Source organism: Zootoca vivipara, chromosome 9 (genome assembly GCF_963506605.1).
Source record: "Zootoca vivipara chromosome 9, rZooViv1.1, whole genome shotgun sequence".
NCBI lineage: Eukaryota > Metazoa > Chordata > Lepidosauria > Squamata > Lacertidae > Zootoca > Zootoca vivipara.
In genome coordinates, this window is record NC_083284.1 from 45,457,956 (window position 1) to 45,463,955 (window position 6,000).

Sequence of the window (6,000 nt, forward strand, 5' to 3'; positions counted from 1 at the left end):
AAAACGCACACTATGGCTTATTTTCAGGGGGTGTCTTATTTTTTCCTCCTCCTCCTCCTGCGCCTATCACTATGTCTTATTTTCGGGGTATGGCTTATATTCCTTGAATGCTTAAAAATCCTGCTATGGCTTATTTTATGGGTATGCCTTAAAACATGAGAAACAGGGTATTATCATATAAAGTGCTCGATTTTAAAAGTTTAAGTCAGCTCACTTGGAAGTACAGACCAACACTCACTCAATACAAAACCAAAATAAAGCAGGGTTGCCACTCTTTTGGGGTCCATGGGCTCATTTGCAAACCAGCAGAATTGTTGCTGGGCACCACATGAGGCTGCAAATTTCCACTCTCCCTGAAATACGACTAGGACCTGGGAGACCAGGGTTCAAAACTCACTGGATGACCTTGGGCCAATCACTGCCTCTCAGCCTAAACTCATGTGGTTGCAGTGGAGTTTCAGTGAGAAGGAGAACCATGTGCACTGCCCTGAGTTCCTTGGAGGAAACGGCAATAAATCATGAATTCATTCATTCATTCATTAAATTTATCTGAAGATCTCAGGGCAGTTCACATGATAAAAATACAGGATAAAAGAAGAAAAAGAGTTACAAAACAACCCCCCCCCAAAAAAAACCCCCCACAAATTTAAAATGCAGTAGAATATCAATCAGCCAAAGGCTGGTTAGAGAGGAATGTTTTTGCCTGGCAGTTAAAGATGTATAATGAAATCACCAGACGAACCTCCCTGGGAGACCATTCTACAAATGGGGAGCCACTGTAGAAAAAGCCTGTAATAATAATGGTATTATTATTATTATTATTATTATTATTATTATTATTATTATTATATTATTTATACCCCGCCCATCTGGCTGGGCTTCCAACAAAATATTAAAATACAGTAATCCATCCAACATTAAAAACTTCCCTAAACAGAGCTACCTTCAGATGTCTTCTAAAATAGTAGTTGTTCTCTTTTGACATCTGGTGGGAGGGCGTTCCACAGGGCGGGCGCCACCACCAAGAAGGCCCTTTGCCTGGTTCCCTGTAACTTGGCTTCTTGCAGTGAGGGAACCACCAGAAGGCCCTCAGCGCTGGACGGGTAGAATGATGGGGGTGGAGATGCTCCTCCAGATATACTGGACCGAGGGTGTTGCCATCCTCTGGACCTCTCATGGAGGAGGTATATGAAGCAGAGCCTCAGATGATTATTGTGGGGTCTGGGTCGGTTCATATGAGCATAGCTGCCAAGTTATCCCTTTTTCAAAGGGATTTTCCCTTATGCTGAATAGGCTTCCTCGCGAGAAAAGGGAAAACTTGGCAGCTATGCATATGAGGAGAGACGGTCCCACCCTATGATTAGACTTGAAAACAAGCCGCCTCTTGACTAAAGATGGCATCTTCCAAGCCTAATTTCAACAGGGGTTGCAACTCTGCGCTCTTGGAAAAAGCCTCTGCTAAAATGCAACTTGGTCTATGGTTAAGTATAACACTTAAAATAACTTTGTATCAACTTTATAGATGATTAAGTCCACTGGATACTGTTACCTAAACATACTAGGAAAGTTGCTTAGTCGGTTGAGCATGAGATACTTAAGGGTCATGGGTTCGAGTCCTACATTGGGCAAAAGATTCCTGCATTGCAGGGGGTTTGACTAGATGACCCTTGTGGTCCTTTTCAACTCTATGATTATATTATATTCTACTAGCCATGATGGCTATGTTTTACCACCACTATTAGAGGTGATAGGCACCTGAAATACCAATTTCTGGGCATCCCAGGTGGGCAGAGTGCTCTTGCGTTCAGGTTCAGCTTGTGAGTTTCAAATGAGCATCTGGTTGGCCTGATCCTGCGAGTTGTTCTTAAGTTCCAATTAAATGTGCATGGGATCACTTTTGCAACCATGGTAACTAAAATTTAGCACAAATTGGAAGGGTTTTCAAGTGATTTTTGAAGGCCAACTGAACTTATCACCCATTGAATTTGTCAGAGAAATAAATTTAGTAATTTTCGGGTAACGTGACCACTAGTTTTCTATATAAATGATTCCACCTACCCAGGAGGAGCCATCAATTGTACTATACCTCATATGCAATCTAAAGATCTACAGTCAGGAACATTTCACCACATATTGAGCTATTTGTCTAGAGAGCATTTACACTAAAGTATGTCCTTTTTCATAGTCTCCTTTGAGCACTTAACATTGTCATTGCTCATACTGTAGTTTCTCAGTTGTTTGTTTTATATATATACGTTGCATTTGTTGTTTTGTTTTAAGTGGTATACAAATATATTAAATAATAATAAATATAACAAACCACTCAAAAACTTACAGGAAGCTGAAAAGGCAGCAGCATTTGCTAATGATTGCACTGTGTCTACCTGCCCTCAATTCTTCAGTTTGCTTCTCTCTAATTTGTGTTTTAACTGATCATTTTGTTATGACAAAGGCTGTGGGAAGTGATTCCTAGAGAATGGTTAGGGAATAGAACAGAGTTACAGTCAAACCTCGGTTTACGCCTACCTCGGCGAACGACCGCTTCGGCGAGCGACCGCCGCGGACCCGGAAGTGTTTACATCCGGGTTCCGCGGCGTCGGATGTGCAGCTCGCGCATGCGCAGAAGCGCTCTATCGGTGCTTCGTGCATGTGCAGAAGCGTGCCTTCGGGGGGAGCAACCGCTTCGGTGAGCGACCGCCTCCGCGGAACGGATTGCGGTCGCAAACCGAGGTACCACTGTATATTTTTTGGAGTGAAAAGCAAAACTCTGTTCTAGCTTGTAGAGCACATGGGTCACAATCCGGACACCAACTTTTGGCATGCTCAAGGGATTCTGTGCACCCAGTGGGACTTCTAACTTCCCCCATTATGCAATGTGACAGGCAGTGTGGCATAGTGGTTATAGTGCTGGACTAGGACTTTGGTCCCTGGGATTCAAATCCCCATTTGGTCCTGAAGCTGGCTTGGAGACTTTGTGCCATCATCTTGCAACCTAACCTACCTCCCAGGATTGTTGTGAGGATCAAATGGGGGGGGGGAGAGAGAACTATGTATGTCACTTTGATCTCCCTGGGGGGAAGATGGAATAGAAACATAAACATAAATTACATTTTTTTATTATTATAAAGAAAATAAATACCACAAACTGGTTTCTGAAATTCTCCTTGTTTTTGCATGCGGGATTCTGTTTAGAGAAGCGAAGGACACGTTTCCTTGGATTATTGCCATGAGCTGCGGACTTTCAGGAAATGCCAGGGTAATCAATTGTCTCTCTTAGTTTTGAGATTGCAAATGGAATTGCTGCTGCTTGTCCTCTTCATTTCACCTCCAGTCTCCGTGGTACAGCTGAAACCTTCACAGCATTACTACAGAGGTGATGAGCATTTCCTTGCGTGACTGATTCAGTCATATTTGACATTTTATATCAAATGTAGGCAACTTTGACTGTATCAGGAAAAGAAAACATCCAGTTGCAAAGCCTTGTGCCGAATGTAAGGGCCAGGACCTTTAAGTCATAATATTCAGTTTCACCATTTTCTACCAAATATATAAGCACTGCTTCCCCCAACCCCTATTCGAGAGATCCATTTTAGGTTCACTATAATTGCTATCTTTTACTCCAGGCTCTGTAAACTCTAGTTACGGTATCAGCAGCATTTCTATTAGACAATGAGCCAGAAAAGACATTCCCCTCCCCAGATCAAATTTTTGTCTTTATGGTGAAGCCAAAATTGGATGGAGCAAAGATCAATAATGTATCCAGCTAATACACTAAAATATAAATGAAATGAATAATAAGAAATGAAATTACTTTTCCTGACAACCTAGAGATAAATACTGTCCTACAAACCTACCGGCCTGTCAATTTGGATTTATTTTATTAGCGATCCAGGAATACTATGCAAACTGTAATACAGTATGTGAAGCCATCATCTTTCAGTACTGGAATAGTTTGAAGCAAAACAGATTGTGGCTTAGGTTGTTGATAATCAGTAAGTAAATATAAATAGAATTTCATAATGAAATACAGTTCGGTAAATTTCTTCCATTGGCTCTGCCTGATCCCATGTCTCACAACAGAAACATATATTTTAAAAACAACAAAGATTTTTCTAACAACGCTAGCCATTATATACTTATCCTCCGTGTGGTTGTATAATCTTCCTAAAGTTGTCCAAGTTAGTGGCCATCACAACAACTTGCAGTAGCAAATTCCATAGTTTATGCACTGTGTGAAGAATTGCTTCCTTTTGTGTGTGTTGAATCTCCCAGTGTTCAATACTTGTATTATGGGAGTCTTCTATCTGAAGGACTATCCAGTCCACATCAGTTTTAAAGGCTAAAAACCATAGGAAGATGCCTGCAGTTCCCAGTTCACATTTAGCACCTGGATAGCAGATGCCCAAGTCACCTGTCACAGTTTTTTTCAGCCACAATGGGAAGGGTGAGAAACCTTTGGCTCTCCAGATGTTGCTAAACTGCATCTCCCATGGCTAATGGAGCATACCCAACGGCCAAGGATGATGGGAGTTGTAGTTGGGTAACATCTGGAGGGTCAAAGATTCCAATACCTGCACTATGTTGAGATGCACTTCTACAGTCATACCTCAGTTTAAGTACGCCTCAGTTTGAGTATTTTCAGTTTAAGTACTCCGCGGACCCGTCTGGAATGGATTAATCCACTTTCCATTACTTTCAATGGGAAAGTTCGTTTCAGGTTAAGTACGGACTTCCGGAACCAATTACACTCATACCTCGGGTTAAGTATGCTTCAGGTTAAGTACTCCGCGGACCCGTCTGGAACAGATTAATCCACTTTCCATTGCTTTCAATAGGAAAGTTCACTTCAGGTTACGTACACTTCAGTTTAAGTACTCCACGGACCGTCTGGAACCCACTTTCCATTACTTTCAATGGGAAAGTTCACTTCAGGTTAAGTACAGACTTCCGGAACCAATTGTGTTTGTAAACCAAGGTACCACTGTATTTAAATTCTTTTAACATGTTAATCTACAGTGGTACCTCTGGCTACGAACTTAATTCGTTCTGGAGGTCTGTTCTTAACCTGAAACCGTTCTTAACCTGAGGTACCACTTTAGCTATTGGTGCCTCCCGCTGCCACTGTGCTGCTGGCACATGATTTCTGTTCTCATCCGGAGGTAAAGTTCTTAACTTGGGGTACTATGTCCGGGTTAGCGGAGCCTGTAACCCGAAGTGTTTGTAATCCGAGGTACCACTGTATATGGATAAATTAGCATAGGTTAATTTTATGTAGATCTGTGCCCCCCCTTTAAAGCTATACATTGCCACTTCGCCAGAAAAGATAACCCCCTAAGCCACATGGGGCTTTTGTGAGAATTTGAGAAGTTGGGTGGAAACAGGCACCATGGGAGTAGGGATTTGAAAGGAAGGAAGTCTGTAGAGCAGAGCTTTCCAAACCGTGTGTCGTGACATGTTAGTGTGTCAGCTGCAGTGTGTAGGTGTGTCGCACAAACGCTGGAAAGGAGTTAGTTTAACCTCCGGTTTGCTAGTGAAACCTGAATTACTGTGTTGCGAAATGATGCCTGTCTAAAAAGTGTGTCGCCAACATGAAAAGTTTGGAAAGCTCTGCTGTAGAGAGACAGGGAGTTCCAGAGACTGCATGAGCAAGCTGGGAAGGGGAGATAGACAATTGGTACCAATAACCTGCTTCTCTCTGATATGAGGCTTTCATAGAACAGATGGAGCTCCACCCTATGTTAAAACAACAACCCCTCCACACACGAATCTCTGGGGGTGTCTCCAGACTGCTACTAGTTTGTGGGAGGGATTTAAAGACATACAAGAAATGTAGCTTACACGATGAAAGCGGATTAAAGCCATCTGTCGCCCCAGTGCAACAAAGCCACTTAAAAATAACAACAACTGACTTTTTATCACGAGGGAAGTGAACAGGCAAAGGTACAGCAAAGTACGAGATGAACAAATAGTTAATGGGGTGACACCCTGGAAAGTAGATCA